The following is a 24,008-nucleotide window of genomic DNA, read 5'->3' on the forward strand; positions in this document are numbered from 1 at the left end:
TATTCGATGTTTTCTCTTATTATGTGTTTCGTCTCATTTTGTTTGTTCGATCGTAATACAGGTGTTTCTTGACAAAAGTGCTATTACATGTATTTTGTGTGGGGTTCATTATTTGATTACGGGAGGGTGGGGCATGTTTTTTTATTGAATCTGCTGTTGTCGGATTGTTCCATTGGTTTCCGGATGTCACGGTAGGCGGTACACAGCTACAAACAGGTAAGTGCGATTTATGTATACTTTTTATTTTCATTTTGTGATTAATTTTACTGTGTACATAATAGGTCTATGTATTGGGCTTGTTGCTAAATGTTTGTTCTTTATCGATGCGGTTAGTATTTGAGCTTTTTTGTTATTATGTGTTGGGTCGCAGGCTGTTTGTTTGATAGTAATTCAGGTGTTTAGTAATGAAAGTGCTGTTACATGTATTTTGTGTGGAATTCAGTATTTGATTACGGGAGGGTGGGGCACGTTTTGTATTGAATCTGCGGTTGTCGGAGTGTGCCATTGGTTTCCAGATGTCACAGTAGGCGGAATGCAGCTACAAACAGGTAAGTGAAATCTTTGTATACGTTTGGGGAATTAAATTAAATGTGTACATAATACGTTTATATATTTGGCTTGGTGATAAGTGTTTGTTATTTATCGATGATGTTAGTATTTTCAATCTTTATTCTTATTATGTGTTGCGTCTCATGTTCTTGCTTTGATTGTGATACAGGTGTTTCTTGACGAAAGTGCTATTACATGTATTTTGAGTAGAATTCATTCTTTGATTACGGGAGGGTGGGGCTCGTTTTTTTTATTGAATCTGCTGTTGTCGGAGTGTGCCATTGTTTTCCGGATGTCACGGTAGGCGGTACGCAGCTACAAACAGGTAAGTGAAATGTTTGTATACGTTTTATGCTCTTTTTGGGATTAATTTTAAGGTGAACATAATATGTCTATGTATTTGGCTTGGTGCAAAATGTTTGCTATTTATCCATGTTGTTAGTGTTTTGGCACTTTTTTCGGATTGTGTGTAGCGTCGGTGTGTAACGTTGTCTCAAGGTAAGTTACAGGTCTACCCTGGTCCTTAGCGTTGTCGTGTAGCGTTGTATATGGAATACTTTGGCCAGGATGTATGCTGTTGGCTGCAGATTTTCGGTAAGTCATCTTGTCTGGGTTTGTTACATAACTAAATTTTTTTCGGTTATTTTTACAGGTCTTCCCCTCTCCGTGCCGTCCACGTGAAGCATCGTGCATGGAGTGCTTTACCCGGTATGTATGATGCTGTTTGCGGGTCTTTGATAAGGCATATTCTTTGTTTCTTAGCAAACTCTTTTTTCCTGTTTTTTTGACAGGGCTTCCCCGCTCCGTGCCGTCCCTGGGCAGCGTCGTGCACAGAGTGCTTTGGCCGGTATGTATGATGCTGTTTGCGGGTCTTAAGTAAGGCATCTTGTCTGTTTCTTATCTAACTCTTTTTTTCCCTGTTTTTTTTACAGGGCTTCCCCGGTTCGTGCCGTCCCTGGGCAGCGTCGTGCACAGATTTTTTTAGTAATTTTTGCCTGTATTTATAATGCGTGCTTTCTATTCTTCTTTTAGTAGGTTTTAGCTTTACGTTAAAAACACCTTTGTAGGCGAGGCAGACAGGTTGGAGCCACATTGCCTTTTACTGCATCGCTATCTGTTCCATGCACGCTTTCAAATTCGCTTTGCACGGAATTCACACCTCGTCTCTAACAATGACACACACTCTCAGTCAGACATCCCTTTCATCCTTACAAGGAAGACCCCCACCCAAACATTAGCATACGGCTAGACACCAACATCTCACACACGCGCTGTTCGTAAACAAGACGTGTTGCTTCCCTTTTGTTATTCATTTAAAGTTACTCCCCTTTCTTTCTCTTCTACTGTACTTAAACTCGAAGAGCAGTCATTCTAAACATTTCGTGGGTCAACATCATCCGGTATACATTGCGAGCTGAACTATCTCTGTTGCAAAAAAGGTAAGTAGCTTAAAACATTGCAATTGTAATACGCTTGTGCATTGCCGTTTTTAACATATTTGCATCGAATTCGTAAAATCTTGGTTATCAAATGTAAAGTGCAGTTGTTTTACAACGTAAACCTTTGAAAACCTGTTTTGCTTCTTAATTATCGAAGTTCGTTTAGTATCTTGCTGCCGTTAATTTTCGAAGCCGCAATTTTTTAACTTTGAACCGAACTGGTTAGCTAACATATATTGACCAGGATTTAGAAGGAAAACGCACGCGCAGCACATTAACTTGCTGCTTTTGCTTTCAACGCTAACTATATTTATTACGGTACCGCTTCGCTATTTTTTGCCGTGTATTTCATACTTAGTGAAGCGCTCTCTGCATAATATAATTTCGTCTCGCTTGCATTAGAAACTTGCTACTGTTGCCAGTGATCGTACAATTATACACTACTACACACCTTTGGCTGCCTTTTAATTTGGATTCGCTTACTTTGTTAGTTGGATATGTTACAACTGTTTCAATTTCGTTGCCAAAATGTGTTTCATGATGCCAAACGCTTTCCCGTCATGTGGGTTTTAGCTCGTGTCCTGTTCGCCTCAGAAGTTACTAAACATCTGTCACCCCTATGTGTACTTTTGTATCTAAGTTTATGCCTAGGTTTGCATTTTTGGTGCGCGTCTTCAATTGCTTTTCGCCTATTGCTTTTGGTCATGCTTTAGATTCAAATATATTTACCATCTTCTTTTCTCGCCTCTTTAAAGATGCTTTCAGGTTACATTGTTTATTTTTATGTTCCATCTAAAATGCGTATACACCTTATTTACTCTGTTCTACTTCGATGCAAATTTATCAACCCGAACCAAGTGTGGCTCAAAGTGGGGGGGGGGGGGGGTGCTTATCTTTATACTATCACTGACATTTTAATGTGCGATGTTTGCTATCCTTTTTTTGGGGGGCTTTCACAACGTACGCTTACGGAACTAGGTTTACTTCTCAAAATACTTTTAGTTATTCTCATTGTTTACTTATTTTCGTTGTGTGCTGAACAGACATTGACCTTTATGTGTGTATTAACAGCGGTAATGCAGATATTAGTCCACAATTTTGTTTTTTTTGCAATCACGCTTCACAGTACAATACTTTTTTTCAGTAGAAACTCATGCTTCATAGCTTGAAAGGTCAATGCGCGAATTGTGCATTAAGTGCTGCTTTTGCAGTTTTTAGCATACTGCATATATATGCTACATACCGCGCCTTCTTAAACTTTTAGTGCAACAAAGTAGCACAGCTTGTGGAGAAAGTTGCCATGGTGCTGGAAGTCAAAGCGCAGAAGGCAGACGGTTGAGAAAACACAATATGTATAATTAGATCAAAGGAAATTATGGGATCGGTTTGGGCAATTTCGGTAGCGTGATGCATTTTACTAGCCGCCTAAATAATAAGTCTATAACATTATGGAGACATAAGGCTGTACTAACTATCTTTTTTGTGCGCTCTCATTGCTAATGCAGGAAAAAAAAAAAACAGTCCAGCCATTCCTTTAAGCAACTCCAGTTGGCCTACTTTCTACTAGGACACAGTAAGTTATTCCGCATATTACAATGCAAACGAAGATGGCATTTTTATGTTACCCCCTCTTATTCTACAACACATTCTAATGGTCTATGCGACACTAAGCAAAACACTCTCTCCTATACTTTCTAAACTCCATACAGTGGCTTACACACTATATCACACAAATATGCTACAGACTCTCTGCCACATACTCTTTTACACACAATTTCTTAGATGCATTCACTTTGGTATGCTCTCTATACTATGCACTCTTTCTTATGTGCACTATATGCTATGCATAGGCTATACTAAGCGCACTCTGGACTATACACTCTTCACTACGCACATTCTTTACTATGCACACTCTGTACTAATCACAATCTACAACACATTTCTGACCATAAACCTCTCTATTACACACGGTCTGCAACACACTCTTTATTACAGGCTTTGATACAGTCTTTCGCATACACTCCCCATCATGCACTTTCCACCATGCACTCTCCATTACACATTCCACACCACACACTCTTTATCCCACATTCTCATTCACACTCTCTTCCATCCACTCTCTACAACACACACTCATTGTGTGACTTAGCGTGTGTAACTTAGCGCGTGTAACTTAGCACGTGTTATGTTATGTTACGTTATTTTCCACTTGTAGCGCGCTCAGCTACTCAAGAGTATCCCAGCGCGAACCTGAGGGAAACAATGCCAATCATACGAAGAGAAATGTCTTAAGCTTCCTTTTGAAGACTGCGAGCTCCTGAGTAAGGCGTAAATCAAGAGGGAGGGCATTCCAGGCCCTGCTGGCCCTTACCACCAGAGAACAGCCTCCCATCCTCTGCAGTTTGTAGCGCAGAATCAGCGCCAGGCCTAAGGAAGCCGAGCGCAAGGTCCGCGCGGGGACATAATGGGAAAAGCGTTTCTGGAGATATAGAGGACCCTGGCCATGAAGGGCACGATGAACCAGAACTAGAGATTTGAATTTTATTCTAGACGCAACCGGAAGCCAGTGCAGTGAATGGGGATGGGCCGTGACACTCTTCCTGGAAGAGAGACCCAGAAGTAGTCTAGCCGCCGTGTTCTGGACTACCTGCAACTTTTTGATCAGGTAGCCCGGAGAGCCCAAGAAAAGGGAGTTGGCGTAGTCTAGACGGGAGAGAATAAGAGCACAAGTAACTGGCTGCCTGTGGAAGAAGAGGAAATAATTTCCTAAGAGTTTCAATGAGACCAAAGCAGCAGCCAGCAGTTTTCTTGATATGGGTGGCGAACAGTAGATTCTCCTCAAACCAGACCCCCAAGTTCTTAGCGGGCTGTCCTTCAGTGAGAGGTAGAGGAAGCTCTTGAGGCCACAGTTGTTGGCAAAAGTCAGCAGGAAAGTGTCAAAGAGCAGAACCTCAGATTTCTGCTCATTACATTTGAGCTGAGCATCAGCCAGCCAGGTGAATACTGAGCGAAGGCACTGTTGGGCCGCAAGAGCCGAGCTGGGAGTCTTCTCCCAAGTGAAGAGAAGCTGGGTGTCGTCAGCATAGGCCAAAACCTTAGCCCCAAGAGCTTCAGCCAGATGGATCAGAGGCATAACATAAATATTGAAGAGCAAAGGGCTAAGGGAAGAGCCCTGCGGTACACCCGTGGTGACCGAGTGGGGGGGAAGAATGGAAGGGGGGAAGCCAGATCTGCTCGACCCTGCCGGCCAAGAAAGACCTAAGCCAGCCCCACACGGTCCCAGACACGCCAACCTCAGCAAGACGGGTGAGCAAGAGATCGTGCGGGACCGTGTCAAAGGCAGCCGAGAGGTCAAGCAGAATCAGAGCAGCACTACCCCCGGCATCCAAGCAAGTCCGAATAGCCTCCACAACCTCGACCAAGACCGTCTCAGTGCAATGTCCCGCACGAAACCCCGATTGCGCTGGGTGCAAGATTGCCTCCTCCTCCACAAAAGTCAGACAGTTGTTTATGCACCACCTTCTCACAAACCTTAGCAATAGCTGGCAGTAGGGAGATGGGGCGAAAGTTGCCTGGAATAAGCGGGTCAAGAGAGGGTTTTTTAAGTAACGGTAAGATCTTGGCCTGCGGAACCACCTCAGTCTGAAGAGAGAGATTTACAATCAGGGTGACTTCAAGATAAATGCTCTCCGCTACATCCGCCAGGAGTCTGGCCGGACAGGCGTCAGCAGGAGACCCAGAGTTGAGCCCTCTAAGTAATTTGAGAGTTTCTACAGGGTGGACAGGGCTGAAAGCGGACAGCAGAGTGGGAGGAGCCACCTGTGCTATCTGAGCCCCAGTCTGGGCACCAGTATCAGGAGCGAGCGAGGTCTGGATAGCCACGATTTTATCCCTGAAAAACTTGGACAAGGTATTGCACCAGTCAAAAGAGGAGGGAGTCACACTTGCTTGGGCTAGCGGGGAGATGAAACTCCGCACTATGGAAAAGATTTCTTTCGAATTGTTCCTGGCCGCATCAATGCGGGCCGCGAAGAAATTACCTTTAGCCACCGAAATAGCACCATAATAGGACCTTTGCATCCTTCTAAGATTGACTTTGGCCAGGGGGCAATAGTTACTCCTCCGCCAAGTACGTTCCAAATTTTGCACTCATGTTTAAGCGCTTTTAGGGCAGGAGTGAACCAAGGTCTTGAGGGAGTGACTCTAGTCGGTTTGATTGGGCGGCGAGAGGAGATGGAATTCACTGCACCGGACACCCAACCCGTGAAGTCTGACATACACTCCTCCAGACCTCCTGACAGCACGGGTCTGGCCATGTCCAGAGCCTGCGCAAATTCTAGAGGATCCACTTTTCCCAGAACGGGCATAGCTGAGCTCAGCACCAGAGCATCGGCCCTGGAGACGGACCAGGAGAAGTAGGATATAAAATGATCAGACCATGTCACAGAGAGAGGGTCTGAAACCTGGATAGAGAAGTTGGAACAGATGGGGTCCAATATGTGGCCAGCCCGATGAGTGGGGAGGCCAACGTGCTGCACTAACTGGGCCGTATGAAGAATGTCAAGCATGTCTGCCGCCCCCCCCATCCTCCGGCATATCCACATGGAGGTTCAGATCACCCAACACAAGAAAATTGGAGAACCTAACTGCCCTTGAAGTGAGGGCATCTCCCCAAGCCTGAAGAAATGGCCCAGAAGGACCCGGCGGCCGATAGATCAGGGTGGCCCCAATTGTGAAATGGGCTGACAGACGGGCACTAAAGTCAAGAGCCTCGCAACCAGCCCAGTCCTCTGAGTTGCCCAGGTGAAGGTTCCATTTATCTTTATATATAACAGCGACCCCCCCTCCCCTTGACCCCTGACGGTCAACTCTAAGAATTCTATAGCCCACCGGCGTAGACAATGCCACTGTAGGAGCAGAAAAAGGGTCAAGCCAGGTCTCAGTGAGAAACAGCATGTCTAGGGAGCCGTCCTCCAGCAAACCGTAGACATCCTCGTGATGTTTCTTTAGAGAGCGGACATTGATAAGCGCGGCTGAAATGTGCACCAAATTATCCCGCTCCTTGAGGCTACGAAAGCCTTTGGAGACCGGGTCACGACCCACTCCTAGCTGGAAGCCACAAACACTGCACACAACACCTGACCTCTTAGTCACATCCAGGGAATGAGGGGGATGGCAGGCCACTGACTCCAGGTCTATGAGAGCATCACGAGAGTAAAAGACCAGTGGCGAGAGAACTCCTGAACCTGAGACTACCATCGAGACTTCCCTGGCGCTGGACGCTGAAGGGACGCGGACGGGCGCAGACGGGTTTGCCTTAGGCGCGCCAGCGGCGCGCGTCCGCTGCGCGTCCGTACCACACGCATTAAATGCGCCCTGGATCGAAAAGGCTAGAGCGCCAACCGGCTGCAGGCTGCGTGTAACTTAGCGCGTGTAACTTAGCGCGTGTGACATTATGTTGCACGCGCTCTGTTGCACGCGCTCTGTTGCACAGGCTCTGGGCCACAGGCTCTCTGCCACACACTCTCTGCCACACACTAGCTTTTCACATACTCTTTCACATACTACCTACTGTACACATTTTTATGCACATCTCCTCAACATGCACCGCAGCTAATGCTTACATCTCTACTAGCTTTATTATCCTCACTACTATGCTTTATTATTTGGTCTACACTACATACACTACTCTTACTACTCTCTCTACTCCTTCATGTATACTACACACTGTTTCTTCATTATTCTCCTCTTTTGTTCCCTTCCTTCTTAACACTTTCAAGCTATAAGTTGAAAATAGCGGATGATGAGAAAGTGAGCATGCAGGTGAGAACCAATCTGCAAACTCCAATGGTGTTACTTACGTGAGGCACTGTCAACTTTTTCTGCAACTTTTTACTTTTACTATCTCTATGTTTTCAATAGTAACAGCACACACTCCATACCATGCACTTTCCACCATGCACTTTCCACCATCCACTCTCCATTACACATTCCACACCACACACTCTATCACACATTCTTATTCACACTCTCTTCCATCAACTCTCTACAACACACACTCATTGTGTAACTTTAGCGCGCGTGCCTTAGCGCGTGTGACATTATGTTTCACGCGCTCTGTTGCACGCGCTCTGTTGCACGCGCTCTCTGCCACAGCCTCTGTGCCACACGCTCTCTGCCACACGCTATCTTTTTACATACGCTTTCATATACTACCTACTGTACACATTTTTATGTACATCTCCTCTACATACACCGCAGCTAATGGTTACATCTCTACTAGCTTTGTTATCCTCACTACTATCCTTTACTATTTGGTCTACACTACATACACTACTCTTACTACTCTCTCTACTTCTTCATGTATACTACACACTGTCTCTTCTTTATTCTCCTCTTTTTTCCCTTGCTTTTTCACACTTTGAAGCTATAAGTTGACAATAACTGATGATGAGAAAGTGAGCATGCAGGTGAGAACAAAACTGCAAACTCCAATGGTGTTACTTACGTGAGGCACTGTCAACTTTTTCTGCAACTTTTTACTTTAACTATCTCTATGTTTTCAACAGTAATATACTTTATTTTTCTGCATGCACTCTTTAATAGGCACTCTTTAATAGGCACTCTTTGCCACGCACTCCTTGGCACGCACTCCTTGGCACGCAATCTTTTAACACACACACTGTACTGCACACATTTTTAGGCACACCTTTACATACATCATAATTAATGCTTACATTTCTAATACATTCATTCCCCTCAGTACTATGCTTTACTGTTTGGTCTACACTACATACACTACTCCTACTACTATTTGTATTACTTCATATATACTACACACTTTCTATTCTTTACTCTCCTATTTTCGCTCCTTATTTTTTTATAATTTCAAGCTATAAGTTAACAAAAGGTACTGATGAGAAAGTGAGCATGCAGTTGAGAACCAATCTGCTAACCCCAATGGTGTTACTTACATGAGACACTCAACTTTTCATACAACTTTTTTCTTTACCTATCTCTGTTTCGAACAGGAATACACTTTATTTCTCTACAAACACTCTTTACCGTGCGCTCTTTACCGTGCGCTCTTTACTGTGCGCTCTCTGCCGTGCGCTCTCTGCCGTGCGCTCTCTGCCGTGCGCTCTCTGCCGTGCGCTCTTTAGCATGCACTCTTTAGCAGGCGTTCTTTGGCATGCGCTCTAAGGCCACGTGCTCTATGCCAAGCGCTTTATACCACACGCTGTACGCCATACACTCTTTCGTATGGCTCTCTGCCACATGCTCTCTGCCACACGCTCTTACCATACACTTTCTTTTAGCATACTATACAACACACACTCTCTACTACATACATTTACATACACACACCCTACTTCATGCACCATTGTCAACACTTACATCTGTATGAACTATATTGCCCTCACTACTATGCTATGCTACTTGCTCGATGCTACATATGCTGATTTTGCTACTCTCTCCTACTTCATGTATGCTACGCACAGTCTTTGGCACGCACTCTTTGGCACGCGCTCTTTGGCACGCGATCTATGGCATGTACTCTCTGACATGTGCTCTTTTGCACATGCTCTCTACTACCTTTATTATCCTCACTACTATGCTTTACTATTTGGTATGCACTACATACACTACTCCTACTACTCTCTCAGCTACTTCATCTATACTACACACTTTCTCTTCTTCACACTCCTTGTTTTTTGCTTTATTACACTTTCAAGCTATACGTTAACAATAGCTGATAATGAGAAAGTGAGCATGCAGCTGAGAAACAATCTGAAAACTCCAATGGTGTTACTTACGCAAGGCAATCAACTTTTTCTGCAGTAATGCACTTTATTTCTCTGCAAACGCTCGCTACTATATGCTCTTTTCCATACACTCTTTACCATGCACTGCAGCTAATGCTTACATCTCTACTAGCTTTATTATCCTCACTACAATGCTTTATTATTTGGTCTACACTACATACGCTACTCTTAATACTCTCTCTACTCCTTCATGGATACTACACACTGTCTCTTCATATTTCTCCTCTTTTTTTCCCTTGCTTTTTCACACTTTCAAGCTATAAGTTGACAATAGCTGATGATGACAAAGTGAGCCTGCAGGTGAGAACCAATCTGCAAACTCCCATGGTGTTACTTACGTGAGGCACTGTCAACTTTTTCTGCAACTTTTTACTTTAGCTATCTCTATGTTTTCAACAGTAATATACTTTATTTCTCTGCATGCACTCTTTGCCATGCACTCTTTGCCATGCACTCTTTGCCATGCACTCTTTGCCATGCACTCTTTGCCACGCACTATTTGGCACGCGATCTTTTAAAACACACACTCTACTGCACACATTTTTATGCACACCTCCTCTACATACATCATAGTTAGTGCTTACATTACTACTAGCATTGTTCTTTACTCTCCTCTTTTCGCTCCTTATTTTTTGATACTTTCAAGCTATACATTGCCAAAAGTTAACGATGAGAAAGTGAGCATACAAGTGAGAATTAATCTGCAAACCCCAATAGTGTTACTTACATGAAACACTCAATTTTTTCTCCAAATTTTTATGTTACCTATCTCTATGTTTCCAACAGTAATACACTTTATTTCTCTACAAACACTCTTTACCATGCGCTCTTTACTATGCGCTCTTTGCCACACGCTCTATGGCACGTGCTCTTTGGCACGCGCTCTCTGCCACGCACTCTCTGCCACAATCTCTTACTACATAATAAATAAAAAACATAGACAAGATGGCTTACCTAATACCCACAGCCAACAGCATACATCACAGGCAAAGTATTCCATATACAATGCTACACGCCTACTCTAAGGACCACAGTAGACCTGTACCTTACCTTCAGATGACTGCGAATCCCAAAAACAACATAAAAATGCTACAAAGATTGCACTCCCGTGTTTGCAGCTGCACTCCGCCTACCGTGACATCCAGAAATTAATGAAACACTCTGACAACAGCAGATTCAATAAAAAACGTGCCCCACCCTGCTACAATCAAATAACGAATTCCACACCAAATACATATAACAGCACTTTCGTCAAGAAACACCTGTATTACTATCAAACCAAAAACAAGAGATATATATTTAAATAAACATTACTAATTAAAGACTGCACAAAGTAATGGGAAAACACCAAAATAAGAATGGCTCAAAAACCATATAAACAAAATAAATTAGAGTAACTCTTATTTTTACCTTAAAGAAGAATGTACAACGCTGCACAAGGACGTCACGGACCTGTGAAGCCCTGTAAAAAAACTGAAAAAAATAGTTAGATAAGAAACATAGACAAGATGTAACAAACAAATTGCTGATCAAAGGAAGCAGTGTGTGTGTGTATGGGTGTGTAACTGTGTCTGTGCAGTATATTACAAAATACAGAGAGATAACAAGTTGAAAACAGCATTATACTAGATAAGCCAGTGTTACAAAGCAAAGAAAGTCACAAAGCAAATTTTGAAAACTTTGTGCAGCCAACCTTCACCAAAATTACTGTGCTATACATGGTAAGCTAACATATACAATGTAATACTTACTCTCTATCCATGAGCTGAGCTAAACCTGTACATAAAACAGAAAAAAAACCTTACGTAAGCCATTTTGCCTATGTTTCTTAACTAAGACCCACAAACAGCATCATACATACTGCCCAAAGCACTCCATGCATGACACTGCACAGAGATGGCATGGGCCGGGGAAGGCATATCAATAACAGGAAAAAAACATTATATAAGAAACATAATCGAGATGGCTTACCTGGAACACAAAAAAAAGAGAAACCACACCACCAAAAATACTGCTTGCATAACAATGCACAGAGGCACAGGCCAGGGCAGACCTACAATAAAAACTGCCCAAATTCATAATTGTTGCATACTCTTAACACACACCCCTTCTGCCATACTCTCTCTGCCACACACTCTCTCTCTGCCACACACTCTCTCTCTCTCTCTGCCACACACTCTCTCTCTCTGCCACACACTCTCTCTCTCTGCCACACACTCTCTCTCTCTGCCACACACTCTCTCTCTCTGCCACACACTCTCTCTCTCTGCCACACACTCTCACTCAGACGACTCTCGGCCCCGCACACTCTCAACCCTGTGCACTCTCGGCCCCGCACACTCTCGGCCTCACACACACTCTTCACACCACACAACCTTTTATAGCTTTTATATTCTTTGCACCCGGTACCACACGCACTCAAATACATACTCTTAGTACTCACTTTATACCACATATTATACAGCACACATCCTCTATTCCACACATTTAAATATCCCCCCCACTACTTAACACAACATATACTCTATGCATTCTGATAACCACTAAATACTAAAGTTACAGTTCTTTACTTGATTACACTTCCTACTGTCCTTTACTACTTAATCTTTACTACATACACTGCTCCAACTACTCTTTCAATCACATCATATATACTATTCTTTCTCTATTCTTCGCTTTCTTCTCTTTGTTAATTTCTTTTACACCGTTTCCTACTCTAAGTTGGCAATCGCTGATGATGAAAAAGTGAGTATGTTTGCAAAAGCAAAACCTATACTCCCATGGGGTGACTTACGTGAGGCACTGCCAACTTTTCTCAGCACTTTCCTGCATTGCTATTTCTCCTACTTCACACTACTAATGCAATAAATCACTCTGATAAACACACTCTACTACTCTTTTGTAAACATTCCACTACACATTCTTGATGTACACTTTAACTGCTATACATTCTCTATACTATACTACATTCCACCACACTTTCTCTAGCATACTCTACAGAAAGCTTCCGCTACAAAGTATCTACGTATTATTACACCTGTATTACTCTTTTCATATTTCACATAAACTTTTTGGTGTATGTTTTTCTCTTAGGACTTTCTACAACACACGCTTTATAAATCTCTACTAAACAATGTTTACTACATACTTAGCTACATATACTATAATGCGCTCCATGCTACACTATTCATACTACTAACTCAATAATGCTATTACTACAAAAAACTTTCATCATTTCTTCCCAATTGGCAACTTTCTGTATACTAATATGCTAAGTCATCATTAATACTTGTTTTTGTTCTTCCCTAGATCGCTGTGGCAAGTTGCTCATTCCTTATCAAGGCATCAAGGTGAAAGTATCTTACTATTTTGTTAACCGATCTGCCCATGACCAATACAAATTAATTAAAATCAGTAGAATATATATATATATATATATATATATATATATATATATATATATATATATATATCTATATATATATATATATATATATATATATATATATATATATATATATATATATATATATATATATTACCTACTGGCGGTCGCCAGTAGGTAGTTATAGTTAGGACCACGTTTCCATAGGAAATCCGCAACATTCTATTTTGAATAACTTTGGCGCCGGTCGACGAATCCTCGCAAATTTTTCAAAATAGGTGGGGCGCTACGCTCCGCTCGTACCCTGAAAGTCTCGGGGGGATTCGTCAAGCGGGGGCTGAGATAAAAGGGGGGTCCCAAAACGCGTTTTTCCCATGCATTTTTCCATAGGACCTTTAGACAGGGCTACAGCACGAACGGCTGAACAGAATTACTAGAAATTTGGCAGAGAGGTAGTCCTCAGGTCAAGGAAGTGCCTTTTGTAGGTTTGGTGTAAATCTGTGCAGTCGATTCTGTGAAAATAGCCTTTAAATCAATATATATATCTGAGCCAGCTTACGGTGCGCTTACGGTACGCTTACCGTACGCGTACGGTGGCGTGCACGAGCGCGATTCTGATTGGCTCTTAGATCTTAGTAAACATTCGAATCGGCCGAAACCAGGAAGCGGCGGCCGCCATTTTCTCTCTCGCACTGAGAGTGATTTTTAAAATATAAAGCCCAAAAACATGTAAAGTGGCTGTTTAGACAGCTCCCACACACATAGCCATGTTGAGGGAGTCCCCAAGGATCCCCCAATGCCAAAAACGGAATTTTTATTTTTTCGGTAATTTCGCCGATTACGCTTACCGTACGCGTACGGTAAAAAATTTTAAAAAAAAAAAATTATCCACACTTTCTCCACCCAGTGTGCAATTGGTGCCCGCAGGGCACCAATTGTGCATGGCTTATAAGATATGAGAAAAATTATAAAATAAAAAAAAATTAAAAAAAATTAAAAAAAATTATCCACACTCTCTCCACCCCGTGTGCAAAAGGTGCCCGAAGGGCACCATTTGTGCATGGCTTATAAAATATACGAAAAATTTAAATATTACCTTTCAAAACGAAGTGCATCATATGTCCTCCATGTGCGCACGGTGCGCGAAGCGCATCGTGCGTACATGGCCCATCTAGCGTAACGTGGGCACGCGGTGCGCGTAGCGCACCGCATGCCCACCGTGCGTGCACGGCACTAACTGTGTAAAGTGGGCGCGCGGTGCGCAAAGCGCACCGCGTGCTCACTGTGCGCGCACGGTGCGCGAAGCGCACCGTGCGCGCACGGAACGAACTGCGTTAAGTGGGCGCGCACGCCACGAATGGCGTAAAGTAACTTAGCATTTAAAAAAACGTACAAATTCACTGAAAAAACCATAGGTTTCACACACGTTATAGTTAGGAATTAGCATTTAAAAAACCTTGCAAATTCACTGAAAAAACCATAGGTTTCACACGTTATAGTTAGCGGAAATTTTACTGATAAAAAAACCAATGAAATTCCCCCGTTATAGTTAGTGCAGGCAACTATAACTCACGCGACCGCAATCTTCTGCTGATGACATATGTGTCTTTATGAAAAAAAAATATTTGTAATATATGTAGAGCTAAAAATGTATGGAAGAAGACATGGGCAAATAAGTGTCTAAGTACAGTATTAGCATCAGCAGAAGATTGCGGTCGCGTGAGTTATAGTTGCCTGCACTAACTATAACGGGGGAATTTCATTGGTTTTTATCAGTAAAATTTCCGCTAACTATAACATGTGTGAAACCTATGGTTTTTTCAGTGAATATATATATATATATATATATATATATATATATATATATATATATATATACACACACATACATACACACACATACTTTTAGAAATATAAACATTTTTTTTCCATGCATAGCCTAGATATGCTATAGCTAAAACATGCCTCTTACAATTAGAAAAGCAGTTTATTAACGCTAGTACTTACAAGTTCATAAAATATAATTTGCATGCTACTTAATAGTCACTGGGCTTTGCTTAAAGCAGACCGTTCATGAAAACGAACTAAAAGCATATATAAACACACACTAAATGCCTACATAGAAAACACTTCAATTCAGTTTAATATCTTATGCATATAGCTTAAAGAAATAAACTGAACAAAAATAGGTTGGCTAAACAACATCTGTTCTTAATTCCTTAGTAGTATTAACAGCACAGGAAAAGTTGATTAAGACTTGTTTATCTACAAAACTAAAAAGTAAATACTCAGGAAAGCTCAAAAGTAGATATATATATATATATATATATATCCCATATAATATAATTGTAACACCAAAATACAGCATACATAGAACACTAAAATACAGGCATATCATAGTTAGTTTTTGGGCAGCAGTTTATTTCAAAATTATTTCTGTGTTACAATCAATATAATGGAAATACTGCAAGCAACTTATCATCAAGGGCATACCAAATTTTCCCCTACTTCGCGAGGTAAACAATGTTTGCCAAACAGCACATTTGCAATCATACACAATTGCTACAAACCTGCAAATACATGGACTGTAGAAGATTTACATGCCATTATGGACTTGGGGGATGCTTTATATGATAGATATGCATTCCATTAATAAAGAACACCTTATGCATCCGGATGATTTACCAAATTATATACAACACAATAACACTATCTATTCCCTTATGCTTAAACAACCTTCTTATGGGGACATACTGAAACATTTTGACCCATCTTCACCAAATATGCAAACAGTATTAAGAGCTGTACTAAATTTACATTGCGGTGTTTTACTTTGCATGGATATGTATGTTATAGCCATTATGCACAATGAAAATTCATACTTTGTATTTGACTCACATAGCCGCGATAACACAGGAATGCCTCACCCAAATGGAACATGCATTACCATACAAATATCATTTGAAGGACTTATAGAGTACATTACAAATCTGGCATATAGTCTAAAGCGACCCAATACAAATTACTTACCGTATGAATTAACTCCAATATAGATATAATTACAATTAAAAAACGTTCACTACATAAGGCAATGCTAATAACAGAACAAAATACAAGTTCCATATTAAAAAAAAAACATATTTATGTACATTCTACTGGAGCATGTACAGATTTTTTCACACAGAAATTTAAAACTCGCATAGAAACTGAAAGACATTTGCTCCGGGAATCAAAGACAAGCACTCTTGTAAATATACAACAGCCATCATAATCATTAGCTAATACTCAACATACTTGGACAAAACCACATGCCCTTTTACCTCTAGCATCTGCGCAACTGCCTCTACCTACCTGCAATAGCATAGATACACCACAATATACTATTGTCTCACATTATAATAGTACTACATATGCAAGTATACTTACAAATACACTTAAACACAACACAGAAATCACAAGTAGTAAGACAATAAACATACATACACAAAATCTGACAGCCTCAACAAGTGATTTGCATACTAACACATATACACATAGTTCCCATCCTACAAACATACCTCATACTGATAGTAACAAAATAATTGTTCCACAAAGTGCCACCAAAGGCATATTGTCCAAGAGGCAAAAAACCATCAAGAATAACAACATAGGGGAGGAGCCAAGATGGCGACCGGAGCAGACGCTTGAGCGCCCGGCTCCGTCGGTCCGTGGCCTCGGACTACTATCCTGATGCCCATCCTCGCCGATTCTCGAGGTGCACCGTGTGCGAAGACGCGCTGACCGCGCTGCTGCTTTCCCGGAGTCTTAACCCGCCCGGATGCCCGAGTTCTGGGTGCTTTTGTCCTCGGCACTGAAACCCTGCGCCCTTACGGCCTTTGCCTGCCTCCTGGAAGCTCCGCAGTTACCGGACCAGCTAGCGCTAACCTGAGCCCCGCGGTCCCGATCTCGCCTCGCACCATGGATCGTTGCCTGATGAGCCCGGGGAGAGACGGCCGGACACCTTTTGCACCCTGTGCCTGACGGGCTGGAGCTGTGGGGTGGGCCCCGGTGCGGTGAGTCTCCTGCCCCGCTCTGAGGACCGAGCTGTGGGGGGCTGCTGCCCCCTTTGCCTATTGCCTAGCCAGCGGCGAGGGGGACCGGCGAGAAGATAAGCGACTGTCGGCCTTTCCTGTTGCGGCGTAGACCTGAGGGGAATTGACCCCTTGCCACGACCCCCCCCCCTGGCCATTGCACCGTATAGCGGCAAAACATGGCGTTGAGTGCCTGCTCGCGGCTGGGGGGTGACACTCCGGTCTCGCCCGCTGCTCACTTCGCCCTCCCTCTTCCGGACACCAGCTCCACAGTGCCGTCCCGGATTGCTGCCGATGTTGGGGCCCGGCTTCCGCTGACATGCGGCTCCGTTCTGGCTGTCCTGCGGGACTTTCAACTACAGATGTGCGCTGGCCTGCAGGCGCTGAGTGAGAGGTTTGACCCCATACTGTCGGCTGCGGGCCGTGGGCGCACTGTTTGTCATCCACAGGGCGTGGGTCCTCCGGTGCTCTTGTCCGCTTGCGGGGAAGCAGCGGCGGTGTATGACTGTGCTACACTGGTGCCTTCATCTAGCGCTCCCGGCGCCCAGGGTCCACCGCTCTCCACCTCAACCGCGGATATTTTGTCCCCCTGGTCATGGCTGCCTGCTTTATTGTTCCCTGCCTCACCGCGTCCGCGAGGCTATCCTGCTGAGCGATACCTAACGGCCTCGAGGGACCGTCCGCGGTGGCCCACTGCTGCCTTTTTGTGGAACTCCTGTACCTTACTTGCCAGGTTTGGATTTTATGTGGTGCAACGAGGGACCTCAATCGATGGTCGGCGGCCATTTCGTGATCCTACTTCACCATCCTCTCACAAGCGGCCATCTTGTCTTTGTCTGCTCGGGACACGGGGCCTTCACGCAGGAGCTGGTTTAATCCCAAGCCCGCGATCGGGCCAGGGCTAGACTGACTTCTATCGCTATGGTTTATGGACGGGCTGGCCTGGGACTGGGACTGTATGTAGGTTTTGCGCGCACTCGTCGCGACTTGTATCCCTTGCTTAAACTGTGGTGCCATGGTATCTTTGCATGCCGTTTTTTGGCGTAGAGGGCTCTCAGTGTGTGGGGGCCATAACTGGCTGATGGTTCGGGGCGCTCTGGTGTCCAGTGGGCTCCTCCCCACCTTCTTTTTTGTTTTCTTCCCTTCTTTACTCTGTTCCTACTTTCTCTCTTCTCTATATTTCGGGTTCCTTGGGCGACAGGCACTATGCTGGGGGGGGGGTAGGCCGTAGCCTCCGCATTGGTGTAGGGTGGGGGGGTAATACTCTGTTCTCAATTAGTTCTATGGGCCTTTTTTCTTTTATGTCTCTGTGCTCTACTTTCTTCGATTCGGGGTCCGGGTGTGGGGTGGATCGAGTGGGGGCGGCTCTGGAGGGGTGCGTACTTGCTCATGTGACTATCCTGATATATCTCTGCACCGCCTCACTGATTGAGATTTTACTCCCATTGTTGTTTTTACTGATGTTGCTGCTCGCCCGTGTGGTGAAGCTATCTTGCGGACTCGAATCTACTTTGCTCTTATCCTTCATTGACTTTTTTTTTCTCTGAGAAAATTATCAAAAAACTTAAAATTAACCTTCACCTCTCCTTCCCCGGGTTTCAAAGATATCTCCAGTATGTGACTCATAACCGGTTGTTAATCCCGACCGTTGATGCACGGGGGCTGTAATGTGGGTATCAGTGCTTTACTGTATCGTGGCCGGCCTGACGGTTGTAGGCCCGTATTTGTTCTTTTAAGATGCACGAATAAAGGTTTTTAAAAAAAAAAAAAAAAAAAAAAAAAAAAAAGAACAACAACATAGGCAAAACTTTTTTAGCAGAAAGACAACAAAATATAAGTGTATTAAATAGTACAAACAAACAGCACACACAAACAGATATTAGACTACCATCAAGATGTGCACAATCTCTACAAAATAGTCTATTTGCTATTCTACATAACTGTAAACCCGCAGATAGTTGGGATAGTCTAGACTTGCAATCTATTATGGATCTCGGAGATGCTCTTTATATTGAAATGCAGTCTGTTAATGAAGATAATTGTATGCAGCCACAATATTTACCCAATTACATAGATCACAATAACATTATATATGCAATTAAGCAAAACAAATGCTTTAGAATTGAGGTAAAAGAAGCAGAAATGCAAAACACCAAGTTTTTGACAAGCATTACTTCAATTGATTTGCAAAATGGTATATTAGTTTGTTTAAATACATATACTATTTCGATATTCAAAACTATCCATGCATACTTTATATTTAATCCAAATAGCCAAAATGAGAAAGTAATACCTCATGCTAATGGGACATGTATTGCTATTGAAATCGAGTCCCCTAATCAACTTATTGAATACATCATAAAGTTAGCTCTATAAGACAAGGTAACAAATTCACTAAGTATTACTTTATACTTCACTCCAGTTAAAATATACACAATTGCCAAATTGTCACTTAAGGTAACACAAAGAAATCATAGGGAAAAAAAACTGAAAACTATAAAAAAAACATATATGTCCATACTACAAACATAGCTCCGAAGGCATTACCACATATCACACCAATAGACTTGCAGGTAGAACATACAATTAGAGAAACACCCAACAGCAATAGTCAAATACATACAGAGATTTCCACAACCGCAAGTAATATTGGCTCTAACATAGCTATTAACAATACCAAATGTGGTAACTAACACATTTACACCTGATGCTGAAATTCACAATCAACCAACTACAATAGAAGTCCAACAAAATAACAGGAACAGAAAAAGAGCGCATACACAAGAACCAGAAAATCCACTTAACAATGATACAGATATAGCATCATTCACAACAAATGCCATAATTAGTAGTTTCCATGCACAAATTAGATATGGCCCAGAGTATGCTTGCACTATTTGCAATCAATTATGGCATAAACAAAGTTTACAAAAAACGCACAATGTAAAAAAAAGGGCAAAATTCATCGAATGTAACATTAGCAAATATCAAACTGAAGATATATGTAGAAAATGCTACAAATATATTGCCAAGGATAAAATACCACCTTGTTCTTTCAATAATGGGATGACATTTCCTGATATACCACCAGAATTACACTTGCATAATTTAGAAGAGAGATTAGTATCACCAAGAATTCCTTTTTTACAAATTAGAACACTGCCGCGTGGCTTTCAAAAATCTCTCTCAGGTGCAGTAGTTAACGTCCCTGCCGATGTTATGACAACTGTCACTGTTATACCAAGGCAAATTAATAACATGACAATTCCCATAAAATTTTTACAAAATTAAGCTACAAATCCTATACCCATTTCGAAAATGTTAGACCAAACAAAGTAAAGCGTGCAGCTCTATATTTAGCAACTACTAGCAGTATGTTTCAAGAATATGGAGTCACCGTTAATCCCGATTGGGAATATACACCAGCAAATATACCACCTTGTAATGACACTTCTGATACAAACAATACATCAGATTTCTCAGACAACGTTGCAGCAGGGAATTTAGATAATATGCTAACTAATGAAACTATAACTACAGAAAGCATTAATATTATAAATTTAGCACCTGCTGAATATAACACACCAAGAGGTCTATATGAAGACAAAGATTCGGAAAATGTAGCTTTCCCTACAATATTTTGTGGGAAGCGAAGGCCAACAAAAAAAGGAAGGCATGTACCAATACATTACAGTACAATATGTCAATGGGAATTAAGAAGTAATGATCAAAGAGTAGCTAAGTCCATAACAAATGTTTTCTTTAAATTGAAAAAGTTGCATATTAAGCAAATACAGAGTAAAATATATATCTCACTTAGAAAATACTTTAACAATGGTACTATTATTACAGCAAAAGACATAAAACAGAAATTAGACAGCATTTTCCAATTTAATGAGGGATACAAAATACTGAAAACTATACGTAGCTCGCCACCATATTGGGAGCAATGCAAAAAAGACTTATTTGCTATGATTAGACAATTAGGAATACCAACATTTTTTTTAACTTTATCAGCAGCAGAAACGAAATGGTATCATTTAATTAACATACTATTACGTACTGAGGAAAAAACACAATGCACAGAAGAAGAATTCCAAAATATGTCATGGGAGGCAAAATGCAAATTAATACAACGAAATCCTATTACTTGTGCTAGACATTTTGACTTTCAAGTTAGAAAATTATTTAATTGTATTTTATTGCATGAAAGTAACCCAATTGGCAAGATTATAGATTACTTTTATAGAGTAGAATTCCAACAAAGAGGATCCCCACATATACATGCAATCATATGGATTGAAAATGCTCCCCAATATGAAACTTCTGAACCTAAGGCAGTTACTGCCTTTATAGATAAATATATAACATGTGCAAAAACACAAGATCCAAATGTAGAGCCTTTATTACCCCTACAAAGGCACGGGCATACCAAAAAATGCTGTATTAAACATAAAGGAACCTGCAAATACCAGTACCCAAAATATCCAATGCCAGAAACTTTTATACTAGAACCATTAGCACTAGACAAAACTGATCAAGAGCTCTTACAGCAAATTGAACTAATACACCTGACTATGAGCACACAAGACTTCCAAAATTATACTTTGTCAGTTTTTAGATTCTATGCAACTAGATCTAAAACAATATGTTATATGTATGCGGTGCATTATAGAAAAAAATACAATTTCCCTAAAAAGTACACCAGCGGAATGCTTTATTAATAACTACAATACTACAATTTTACAAGCATGGCAAGCAAACATTGATATACAGTACATCTTGGATGCATATGCATGTGCCGTATATATACTATCGTATATTAGTAAATCGCAGCGTGGAATGAGCAAGATAATTGCACAAGCAGCAAAAGAAGTTTATCACAATCCAAGTATAAAAGATCAACTTAAGCATATAGGTAACAAATTCCTAAACTGTACAGAAATAAGTGCACAAGAAGCAGCATATCTTATACTTCAAATTCCTTTACGCAAAAGTTCTAGATCTTATGTTTTCATTAATATAAGCCCTCCAGAAAAGCGTACCTACTTATTAAAAGACATTGAAACTATAAATGTGTTACCAGATACATCCAATCACATACAATATGATAATGTTATAGTAAAGTACAGCAAACGTCCTACAGAATTAGAAACATGTATATTAGCTGACTATGCATCTATGTATAATGAAAATAATAAAAGGAGAAAGCGGAAAAATGAAACAGACCATGACAATTTCCTCACAGAAAATAACTTTTATAGCTCAGATGAGGAAGAACTTGAAATTAATATACCAAATGAAACTGCAGGACCAGACTATACAAAACGCAAAAAACAGCAAATAATTCGCTATTGCAGATTTAACAAAAGAAATGACCCAGAAAATTATTATAGAGAATTGTTAATGCTTTATTACCCCTGGAGAGTAGAAAATCTAATTATTGGTAATAAGGGAACATATTATGAAAAATTCCTAGAAATTAAAAACATAGTTGACTTTAATCATCATAAGTATAATAAGCATAATACCCCATTAACACCTAATACCAATGAAGACTGTACATTAGACACATTACTTATACCTCCAATGGATATAGAAACCAATGATAACATATGTCCTGAAGTTCAAGTGAATGAACCACGATTATATGACTTGTCTATTGATTTAGGCATTAGAAGTACAAGTAATGATGAACTTTTGACCAATAATATAATGCCAAATGACCAATATCACAGTTTGATGCTAAATCTTACAAATGAACAACTTAACTTTATATACCATCACTTGCATTGGATAAAAACAAAAGCAACACCTTGCTATACATTTTGTACAGGTGGTGCAGGAGTAGGCAAAAGCTTCCTTATTACAGCCCTTTACCAAACCTTACTACGCTATTACAATACCAAAGCAGGAGAAAATCCAGATAACATTTATGTATTGCTTACAGCTCAAACAGGCAAAGCAGCACATAACATTCATGGTAAAACGCTACATAGTACATTTAAAATACCAGTTTCACAAATGCTGACTCATAAACCACTAACTCATGAGAACAGGAGTGCACTACAAAATGAATTACTACATCTTAAATTGCTAATAATTGATGAAATATCAATGGTAGGGGCAAATCTTTTCAATTTCATACATAATAGGTTACAAGAAATAAAAATGTCCAACCTCCCTTTTGGTGGAATATCCATATTAGCAATTGGAGATTTTTATCAATTAAAACCAGTTTTTGACACATACATATTTGAAAATTCTAGGCATTCATACAGACCAGTAAGTACGAATTTATGGAAAACACACTTTAAGTTGTTTGAGTTAACAAAAATTATGAGGCAGCTAAATGACTTACCATTTGCTCAACTACTAAACAGATTAAGAGAAGGAAAACAAACAAATGCCGATATAATACAAATACGCGAATTAGACCCACCCCAAAACATTACCAAAACCATCCCTAATATTATGGCAACAAACAAAGAAGTTAATGACATTAATAACGAAGTTTTATTACAACACATAATAAATTATCCTGTTTACACATCAACCGCTATAGATACAGTTGCATCTGACCTAAGAAATAGTAAAAAAAAAAAACGAATGCAATTACCTACAGATCCAACTAAGACCATGGGCCTGCCATTCATATTACATATTGCATTAAAATTACGATACGATCTAACTTGCAATATAAATGTTAATGACGGCTTAACAAATGGTGCTACAGGTA

The 24,008-nt window shown here is 41.1% G+C and overlaps 1 protein-coding gene across 3 annotated transcripts in view; it reads right to left on the bottom strand.

Moving 5' to 3' along the window:
• The window catches only part of CYB561A3 (cytochrome b561 family member A3), a 163,538-nt gene that overhangs the window by 110,232 nt on the left and 29,298 nt on the right, over positions 1-24,008 (bottom strand). The window contains exons 2-3 of one of the 3 annotated variants that reach the window (XM_085648514.1): positions 11,566-11,590; positions 11,225-11,287 (exon numbers count right to left, since the gene is read on the bottom strand). The exons of 1 other annotated variant lie outside the window; for it this stretch is intronic. The gene's annotated coding sequence lies outside the window, so the exon portion shown is untranslated. The remainder of the gene's footprint in view (positions 1-11,224; positions 11,288-11,565; positions 11,591-24,008) is intronic. One more of the 3 variants, XM_085648517.1, reaches the window with a different exon arrangement.

This window comes from Triturus cristatus, chromosome 3_2, assembly GCF_964204655.1.
Source record: "Triturus cristatus chromosome 3_2, aTriCri1.1, whole genome shotgun sequence".
Classification (NCBI taxonomy): domain Eukaryota; kingdom Metazoa; phylum Chordata; class Amphibia; order Caudata; family Salamandridae; genus Triturus; species Triturus cristatus.